The sequence below is a fragment of the Oncorhynchus mykiss genome, chromosome 5 (genome assembly GCF_057628025.1).
Source record: "Oncorhynchus mykiss isolate SJ-2025 chromosome 5, ASM5762802v1, whole genome shotgun sequence".
Classification (NCBI taxonomy): Eukaryota; Metazoa; Chordata; class Actinopteri; order Salmoniformes; family Salmonidae; genus Oncorhynchus; species Oncorhynchus mykiss.
Window position 1 is genome coordinate 38,379,635 of NC_143026.1, and position 12,720 is coordinate 38,392,354.

Here is a 12,720-nt window from a genome sequence, read left to right on the forward strand (position 1 = left end):
ACAGACACATTACATACACACAGACACATTACATAGATACAGACACATTACAGAGATACATTACATTACAGAGATAGAGACACATTACAGAGATACAGACACATTACAGAGATACAGACACATTACAGAGATACATTACATTACAGAGATAGAGACACATTACAGAGATACAGACACATTACATAGATGCAGACACATTACAGAGACACATTACAAAGACATGTTACAGAGATACAGACACATTACAGAGATACATTACATTACAGAGATAGAGACACATTACAGAGATACAGACACATTACAGAGATAAGACACATTACAGAGATACATTACATTACAGAGATAGAGACACATTACAGAGATACAGACACATTACATAGATGCAGACACATTACAGAGACACATTACAAAGACATGTTACAGAGATACAGACACATTACAGAGATACATTACATTACAGAGATAGAGACACATTACAGAGATACAGACACATTACAGAGATACAGACACATTACAGAGATACAGACACATTACATAGATACAGACACAGTACGGAGATACAGACACATTACAAAGATACAGACATATTACAGAGACACATTACAAAGACATGTTACAGAGATACAGGCACTTTACATAGATACAGGTACATTACAGAGATACAGACACATTACAGAGATACAGACACATTACATAGATACAGACATATTACATATATACAGACACATTACAGAGATACAGACACATTACATAGATACAGACACATTACAGAGATACAGACACATTACATAGATACAGACATATTACATAGATACAGACACATTACAGAGATACAGACACATTACATAGATACAGACACATTACAGAGATACAGACACATTACATAGATACAGACATATTACATAGATACAGACACATTACAGAGACACATTACAAATACATGTTAGAGAGATACAGGCACTTTACATAGATACAGGTACATTACAGAGATACAGACACATTACATAGATACAGGTACATTACATAGATACAGACACATTACATAGATACAGGTACATTACAGAGATACAGACACATTACAGAGATACAGACACATTACATAGATACAGACATATTACATAGATACAGACACATTACAGAGATACAGACACATTACATAGATACAGACACATTACATAGATACAGACACATTACAGAGATACAGACACATTACATAGATACAGACACATTACAGAGATACCGACACATTACATAGATACAGACATATTACATAGATACAGACACATTACAGAGACACATTACAAATACATGTTAGAGAGATACAGGCACTTTACATAGATACAGGTACATTACAGAGATACAGACACATTACATAGATACAGACACATTACAGAGATACAGACACATTACATAGATACAGGCACTTTACATAGATACAGGTACATTACAGAGATACAGGTACATTACAGAGATACAGGTACATTACATAGATACAGGCACGTTACAGAGATACAGGTACATTACAGAGATACAGGCACTTTACATAGATACAGGTACATTACAGAGATACAGGCACTTTACATAGATACAGGTACATCACAGAGATACAGACACATTACATAGATACAGGCACTTTACATAGATATAGGTACATGACAGAGATACAGGCACATTACAGAGATACAGGTACATTACAGAGATACAGGCACTTTACATAGATACAGGTACATTACAGAGATACAGGTACATTACAGATATACAGGTACATTACAGAGATACAGACACATTACAGAGATACAGACACATTACAGAGATACAGGTACATTACAGAGATACGGGCACTTTACATAGATACAGGTACATTACAGAGATACAGGTACATTACATAGATACAGGCACTTTACATAGATACAGGTACATTACATAGATACAGACATATTACATAGATACAGACACATCACATAGATACAGACACATCACATAGATACAGACATATTACATAGATACAGACATATTACATAGATACAGACACATTACAGAGACACATTACAAATACATGTTAGAGAGATACAGGCACTTTACATAGATACAGGTACACTACAGAGATACAGACACATTACATAGATACAGACACATTACAGAGATACAGACACATTACATAGATACAGGCACTTTACATAGATACAGGTACATTACAGAGATACAGGTACATTACAGAGATACAGGTACATTACAGAGATACAGGCACTTTACATAGATACAGGTACATTACAGAGATACAGGTACATTACAGAGATACAGGTACATTACATAGATATACAGGTACATTACAGAGATACAGACACATTACAGAGATACAGACACATTACAGAGATACAGGTACATTACAGAGATACGGGCACTTTACATAGATACAGGTACATTACAGAGATACAGGTACATTACAGAGATACAGGTACATTACAGAGATACAGGCACTTTACATAGATACAGGTACATTACAGAGATACAGACACATTACATAGATACAGGCACTTTAAATAGATACAGGTACATTACATAGATACATTACATAGATACAGACACATCACATAGATACAGACATATTACATAGATACAGACACATTACAGAGACACATTACAAATACATGTTAGAGAGATACAGGCACTTTACATAGATACAGGTACATTACAGAGATACAGACACATTACATAGATACAGACACATTACAGAGATACAGACACATTACATAGATACAGGCACTTTACATAGATACAGGTACATTACAGAGATACAGGTACATTACAGAGATACAGGTACATTACAGAGATACAGGCACTTTACATAGATACAGGTACATTACAGAGATACAGGTACATTACAGATATACAGGTACATTACAGAGATACAGACACATTACAGAGATACAGACTCATTACAGAGATACAGGTACATTACAGAGATACAGGCACTTTACATAGATACAGGTACATTACAGAGATGCAGGTACATTACAGAGATACAGGTACATTACATAGATACAGGCACTTTACATAGATACAGGTACATTACAGAGATACAGGCACTTTACATAGATACAGGTACATTACAGAGATACAGGCACTTTACATAGATACAGGTACATTACAGAGATACAGGCACTTTACATAGATACAGGTACATTACAGAGATACAGGCACTTTACATAGATACAGGTACATTACAGAGATACAGGCACTTTACATAGATACAGACACATTACAGAGATACAGGCACTTTACATAGATACAGACACATTACAGAGATACAGACACATTACAGAGATACAGACACATTACAGAGATACAGACACATTACAGAGATACAGGCACTTTACATAGATGCAGACACATTACAGAGATACAGACACATTACAGAGACACAGGTACATTACAGAGATACAGACACATTACAAAGATACAGACACATTACAGAGATAAAGACACATTACAGAGATACAGACACATTACAGAGATACAGGCACATTACAGAGATACAGACACATTACATAGATACAGACACATTACAGAGATACAGACTCATTACAGAGATACAGACACATTACAGAGATACATTACAGAGACACATCACAGAGATGCAGACACATTACAGAGATAGAGACACATTACATAGATGCAGACACATTACAGAGATACAGACACATTACAGAGATACAGACACATTACAGAGATACATTACATAGATACAGACACATTACAGAGACACATTACATAGATACAGACACATTACAGAGATACAGACACATTACAGAGATACAGGTACATTACAGAGATACAGACACATTACAGAGATACAGACACATGACATAGATACAGACACATTACAGAGATACAGACACATTACAGAGATACAGACACATTACAGAGATACAGACACATTACAGAGATACATACACATGACAGAGACACATTACATACATACAGACACATTACATATATACAGACACATTATATAGATACAGACACATTACATAGATACAGACACATTACAGAGATACAGACACATTACAGAGATACATTACATAGATACAGGTACATTACAGAGATACAGGCACTTTACATAGATACAGACACATTACATATATACAGACACATTACATATACTGTATACAGACACATTACAGAGATACAGACACATTACAGAGATACATACACATGACAGAGACACATTACATACATACAGACACATTACATATATACAGACACATTACAGAGATACATACACATTACATAGATACAGACACATTACAGAGATACAGACACATTACAGAGATACATATACAATTGCATATGTACAGACACATTACAGAGATACAGACACATTACATAGATACAGACACATTACATAGATACAGACACATTACATAGATACAGACACATTACATATATACAGACACATTACAGAGATACAGACACATTACATATATACAGACACATTACAGAGATACAGACACATTACATAGATACAGACACATTACAGAGATACATATACAATTGCATATGTACAGACACATTACATAGATACAGGTACATTACAGAGATACAGACACATTACATAGATACAGGTACATTACAGAGATACAGACACATTACATAGATACAGGTACATTACAGAGATACAGACACATTACATAGATACAGGTACATTACAGAGATACAGACACATTACATAGATACAGACACATTACATAGATACAGACACATTACAGAGATTCAGGTACATTACAGAGATACAGACACATTACATAGATACAGACACATTACATAGATACAGGCACTTTACATAGATACAGACACATTACAAAGATACAGGTACATTACATATACTGTATACAGACACAATACATACATACAGACACATTACATAGACACAGACACATTACATATATACAGACACATTACAGAGATACAGACACATTACAGAGATACAGACACATTACAGAGATACAGACACATTACATAGATACAGACACATTACAGAGATACAGACACATTACAGAGATACATATACAATTACATATATACAGACACATTACATAGATACAGGTACATTACAGAGATACAGACACATTACATAGATACAGACACATTACAGAGATACAGGTACATTACAGAGATACAGACACATTACATAGATACAGACACATTACAGATATACAGACACATTACAGAGATACAGACACATTACATAGATACAGGTACATTACAGATATACAGACACATTACAGAGATACAGACACATTACATAGATACAGGTACATTACAGAGATACAGACACATTACATAGATACAGACACATTACATAGATACAGACACATTACAGAGATACAGGTACATTACAGAGATACAGGCACATTACATAGATACAGACACATTACATAGATACAGACACATTACAGAGATACATTACAGAGATACAGACACATTACATAGATACAGACACATTACATAGATACAGACACATTACAGAGATAGAGACAAAAAATGCTCAACCTTGTACAATTCTTACAAGCGTGTTTGGCTGGTAACTTATTCTTTAGATGTTTGGGGCTGCTGGTGAACCATGATGTGCAGGCTTTATCAGTGAAACTGGACTAGCCCACCTGCCAGAGTCTTTAGGGTGTCTGTAGCTAGACTTCCATTCAATTGGCAACGGATTGTCATGTGAAGATTCTAAAATCTTTATAAAAACAATATGCCATTTCAGAATTTCCTTTAGGAAAACTTTGCGCCGGTCAACATGACCGGGAAAATGATAATTTAATGGACATCCATATGCATTCAGATCCAAAATGGCACAGTCAGCGCCATCAATAAATGAGAGATGTTGACCAAATGAGACACATTTATGTGTCCTTAAAAACAGCCTATAACAATTTACAAAAACACTATTCCTTGTATTTCGATGAGTAGCATATACACATTTTATAATCTATTTATTTTTGGAGGTTTTAGGCTACTTTCCTTAAACAATAATTGTCCACCTCGTGGTTCAGCTGTCAGAGATTTGAGCACTAAATGTCAGGGCACCGCAATGCAAAAGAAAGAGGTATTCACTGAATGATATTCATATTTTAATGTATACAGTTGAAGACGGAAGTTTACATACACTTAGGTTGGTGTCATTAAAACTCATTTTTCAACCACTCCACAAATTTCTTGTTAACAAACTATAGTTTTGGAAAGTCGGTTAGGACATCTACTGTGTGCATGACACAAGTAATTTTTCAAACAATTGTTTACAGACAGATTATTTCACATATAATTCACTATATCACAATTCCAGTGGGTCAGAAGTTTAAATACACTAAGTTGACTGTGCCTTTAAACAGCTTGGAAAATTCCAGGAAATGATGTCATAGCTTTAGAAGCTTCTGATTGGCTGATTGACATAATTTGAGTCAATTGGAGGTGTACCTGTGGATGTATTTCAAGTCCTACCTTCAAACGCGGTGCCTCTTTGCTTGACATCATGGGAAAATCTAAAGAAATCATCCAAGACCGCAGAATTGTAGACCTCCACAAGTCTGGTTCATCCTTGGGAGCAATCTCCAAACGTCTGAAGGTACCACGTTCATCTGTACAAACAATAGTACGTAAGTATAAACACCATGGGACCACGCAGCCGGCATACCGCTCAGGAAGGAGATGCGTTCTGTCTCCTAGAGATGAGCGTACTTTGGTGCGAAAAGTGCAAATCAATCCCAGAACAACAGCAAAGGACCTTGTGAAGATGCTGGAGGAAACAAGTACAAAAGTATCTATATCCACAGTAAAACGAGTCCTATATCGACATTACCTGAAAGGCTGCTCAGCAAGGAAGAAGCCACTGCTCCAACACTGCCATAAAAAAGCCAGACTATGGTTTGCAACAGCACATGGAGACAAAGTTCGTACAATTTGGAGAAATGTCCTCTGGTCTGATGAAACAAAAATAGAACTGTTTGGCCATAATGACCATTGTTATGTTTGGAGGAAAAAAGGCGAGGCTTGCAAGCCGAAGAACACCATCCCAACCGTGAAGCACGGCGGTGGCAGCAGCATGTTGTGGGATGCTTTGCTGCAGGAGGGTCTGGTGCACTATACAAAATAGATGGCATCATGAAGATGGAAAATTATGTGGATATATTGAAGCAACATCTCAAGATATCAGTCAGGAAGTTAAAGCTTGGTCACAAATAGGTATTCCAAATGGACAATGACCCCAAGCATACTTCCAAAGTTGTGGCAAAATGGCTTAAGGACAACAAAGTATTGGAGTGGCCATCACAAAGCCCTGACCTCAATTCCATAGACAACTTGTGGGCAGAACTGAAAAAGCGTGTGCAAGCAAGGAGGCCTACAAACCAGACTCAGTTACACCAGCTCTGTCAGGAGGAATGGGCCAAAATTCACCCAACTTAATGTGGGAAGCTTGTGGAAGGCTACCTGAACTTTTGACCCAAGTTAAACAATTTGAAGGCAATGCTAACAAATACTAATTGAGTGTATGTTAACTTCTGACCCACTGGGAATTTGATGAAAGAAAGAAAAGCGGAAATACATCATACTATTATTCTGACATTTCACATTCTTAAAATAAAGTGGTGATCCTAACTGACCTAAAACAGGGAATTATTTAGTAGGATTAAATGTCAGGAATTGTGAAAAACTGAGTTTAAATGTATTTGGCTAAGGTGTGTGTAAACTTCTGACTTCAATTGTGTGTATATATATATATATATATGTATATATATATATATATATATATATATATATATATATATATATATATATATATATATATATATATATATATATATATATATATATATATATATATATATATATACTATATAAATGAAGAGAAGCTTAGGCCTAACCCCAGAGAGATAGAGATATGCCCGTGGCATGCAACGACACCAATATGCATTTCTTCATGTCAGATGGCTACTGTGTCTGCTACACAGAAATAGATTTACAGAAGGAGGCTAATTCGTACATTTTCTATAAAAAATATAGTGCATAAGCATTATATTGTTAGATTATAGGAGTAATTCTGGTAGGGCTGAAACAGATTTCCTCACCTGAAGTTCAACTGTCAGAGTCAGTTGAAGCGCCGGAGCGCACTGCCTTCATATCATAGGCCTGCAGTAGCTAAAGCTTAATAATAGCCACACCATACCAAACCTCGCCAACGTTTATAAATGTTATTGGGGTAATATAAAAAAGTAAGTCAAGGCATTATTTATAGAGAGAAAACAGAAGCAGAAGAGCGAATGTAAACCAGGGAAAAAACACACTACAATCACTAATGTTGACCTATCACCAGCTAAGGGGCGTAGACTTCAGCTCCGATCTTCGACTTCCCTCTCGATAATGTTTTTGCCTTCATATCATAGGCCTGCAGTAGCTAAAGCTTAATAATAGCCACACCATACCAAACCTCGCCAACGTTTATAAATGTTATTGGGGTAATATAAAAAAGTAAGTCAAGGCATTATTTATAGAGAGAAAACAGAAGCAGAAGAGCGAATGTAAACCAGGGAAAAAACACACTACAATCACTAATGTTGACCTATCACCAGCTAAGGGGCGTAGACTTCAGCTCCGATCTTCGACTTCCCTCTCGATAATGTTTTTGTGCCTGAACACCAGAAAAAAAAAACACTCACTGAAGTCCTAAACTAACAAAAAAACGTCACAAAATGTTGTGTAATATATGCATGAACTCTACCGAACTGTTTAGGCTGGGAAGCACGCGGACGACTTTATTTGGTACACTTTGAAAGGGCTTTCAAATAAATCTGAGATCAAAATACAACATTTACTGTAGGTAGGCTGGCCTACATAGATAGTATTGTAATATGTGGAATGGGAGCTTTGACTAAACAGTAAACTTCAAGCTTACACACCTGAATGGGAATTGAAGTCAGACGTCTGTCAACCTCTCCATCGCAAGTTATAATTTCATCAGCAATATGGCCTTACAGCAGACCCAGCTTTCATTCAAAACACAGTCTCCATGGTAACTATTGATAGCTGCTTGTTAGGGCTTGTTGCTAGAAAATGATTACTTTCTGATGGTGCGAGGGACTGGATAAAGGTACATTGAATCCTTTTTGTCTGACAGAATTACAGCTCAATTTGAATTTCTCAATCTCGTCATACAGAACTCCACTTCATGCTATCAGAAAATGTGTGAACACTTGCAGGCGTGCATGTGTGTGCATGTGTTTGAGCTTGACTGAATTGAGCATCAGCTCAAAATGCACCACAGGCCAATCATAAACAGATTGGATTGGATTGTTCACGAGGTCGTTGAGTTCAACCTGAAGTGCCTCAATCTTTTATACATGTATTTTATTACACTTGCAAAAGGTTTGAGTGCTGTATTCTTTGTCTGGTGTGTTGTGTATGTAGGGATGGTTTCAAGGTTGTGTGATAACTAATTGACTGTGACTGTACTGGTGATTCCAAATGAAATACCACTGGCACAAGCCAAATTGCTCCAACAGTAATTGTAGTATGAACATTTTAGATTGTTCACATCGGGGCTACATGGGGCTATATTTATTGCAAACAGTATTTCCAAGCATATATAGTATTTGCAAGCTTTATCTGGGTAGTTGTCTTTCATCTCTAATGTCTAATGGCAACACAGCAGGGGCTGTCTGCCTGAGGGATCTAGGGTGTACCTGTGTGTGTGTGTGTGTGTGTGTGTGTGTGTGTGTGTGTGTGTGTGTGTGTGTGTGTGTGTGTGTGTGTGTGTGTGTGTGTGTGTGTGTGTGTGTGTGTGTGTGTGTGTGAGTGTGTCTGTGTGTGCGTGCGTGCGTGTGTTTGTGTGCGTGTGTGTCTGTCTGTGTATGTGTGCGTGCGTGCGTGCGTGCGTGTGTATGTGCGTGTTTGTGTGAGTAAGTGTGTGCATGTGTGTGTGCTTGTGTGTGCGTGTCCAGGCCAATGCTCCTGCAGCTCATACTGTGCTCTGCTCTCAGAAGGGACTCTACTCCCACTGGCTGGCTTTTAGGGTAAAACAGCTGCACCCATCTCTGCCCTTAAGCTTCCTACCCCCTACCCCGCCATCCTGCATCTGTGACCTCATTTCCTATTTACGCAGACATGCAGAAACACCTCATGACCACATCATCATTTCATTTGCAGTTGCTCAATTAGCCTTCAAACAGCCCTGTCATTTTATCCACATATTAAGCACATCACAGTTCACTCTGTAGCACAGATAGGCTTACTGCTCACCTCAGTGAATATTTATAACGCTGTGTGAGCCAATAAACACCTTAAAAAGACATACTTAAAATCTGAACTTTAATTGTGCCCTAAAGTAAATTTGACAGCTGTGTTCTTTAAAAAAAGGAAATTGGACCCTCATTATGCACAATGTCATATAAATTACCATTTGAAACCTACATGTACAGCTGCTTTCATGAAGAATATTGAAATATGTTTTGACAATACCCCTGAGTGCCATTCTTCAATTTTAAAAAGGGCTTCCAATGGCAAATGAGGTTACCATGCCAACCCTGGTTCTATATGATATACAATACATGGAGAAATGTTATCCTCGTAACTGTTGTTGCTGCCAGCCTTACACAATGCAAAACACACTAATGAATTTATAAATAAGCGGATTGATCAAAGGGAAACTACTTTGATCCCCTTGATCCCCTTGAGCTTGTGACAGCAGAATAATTTGGAAAAGGGTCCCTCCGCTTTTAGTCTATCAGGACTCCTTACGCAAAATGAAAAAATGCTTTTAGGCTAACTTCATTTGTGTTAAACCACCGTTTACAGTTGTTACTGACAATACTGCAGGTGCTGGTTGTCAATCATAGACCGGGAACAATACACCCTGATTGTAATACATTTTCCAGGTCAGTCTTTTTTTCTATAGACATACAGTAAGAATACCCTTGTATAATAGAATTAGTGTAGAAATAGAACATTTACTCTTTGGATGAATTTTAAAATCCTTCATTTGAATCAATCCATGTGGAAAAAAAACACAGTGGGTATATTCCTCTTCAGTTTTCTTTTTTCAATCATCTTCTCAATTTCGTTGCAAAAAAATGACTTTCCAAAGCAGATTGACGTTCATTTAGCAACTGAGCACAACCAGCAAGGGAGAGCATTAAGTGAATTTCAACAGTAAAACTCAAAGAGCAGCCACTCATCTGAACGTGTGTTTAAATTTACATTAGATTCTCAAACAGACTTTTGCAGCATGTTAATTACCCCCTTTCACTCAAACAATATTCTGCTACGGTACGTCAACATGTTTACAATACTGTGTCTATTTCCATGTTATTTTGGCAAACTCCAGTTATTCTTCCTAATGTAAATCATATGATTTTCTATAGTCTACAACAAAAAAGGAAGGGACACATTTTCTGATAGCATGAAGTGGAACTGTACAAAGAGATTAAGAAATTAAAATTGGGATATATTTCTGTCAGACAAAAAGGGTTCAATGTACCTCTAGCTAGATTTAACACACACACGCGCACACACGCACACGCACGCACGCACACACACACACACACACACACACGCACGCACGCACGCGCGCACACACACACACACACATACAGCTGAAATGGTCTATTTAAAAAGACAATTCGGTTTTTAATTAATGCTTGAAAAAGCGGTGAAAAATCAACATCTTGTATATATTGCTGTTTTATCCCAGAGAAGACAAACAACAAGAAGAGAGACTGAGATCATTTTTATCCAGAAAGACGCTTAGCAAAAACAATAGCATGTCCAAGGGGACATACTGAGGGATGCAAATATGGATACATTTTGTCTGGGAAATACAGTATAACAAAGAGAAACAACATGCGAAAGCTGCCTGTGCAATCTGTGAAAGTATTTTAGGGAATGCAGGAAAAATTAAATTATAGATTGAAAACCATCCACGTGATCACTTTTACCCTGAAAGGCTGAGACAGATGTCTTTGTGCTTATATTAATCAATCAGAACATGATGATAATCTAATCACTGCATTACCATGTCAGATTTCCACATTCAAAAATGGGTGTTATGAAAGTGTATATGAATATAAATCAAGCCAGGATCCTAATCTGGCATTTTTGTAAACTCTGGTTATAATGGTCATGCTCAAATATATTAAAAAAACATATTTATTTCATACAGCAGACAAGATCTGCTTGGTTTGAATAATCAACATGATAAAGTATGTTTGCAGACTTTTGTTTAGACTCAGGCCTATTCACTGACAGATGTTCTCAAAATATTATCCAAGCCCCCCTGTGCTCTCCCAACTCCCATATAGTTACATCCTATCTCAGCCATGCCATTTGGCTGCTGCCCTGGACTCTTCCACTTCCGCTAGCTGTCTGTCACCGCTGAGGATGTCAGGCAGGCCCTCCCTCTACCGAGTGTCCTCATCAGAGCAGAATGAACCTGGCGCTGGCACTAATAAAGAATACCATCTGTGCCTGGCAGGCGGAAGGAAAGAGGCGAATGAACCAATGAACTTCTCTGTAGCATCTCCTCTCTCACCACATGCCACTGGCTCCCCTCAGCTCTGTCATGATGAAAGGGGAAGAGTGCAGGGGTAATTCAATTCCAGCAGGGGTCAGGGGCGACCCCGGTAGAACTATCTGTAAAAGGGTCAGGAGAGACATTATGACTGTGAGATT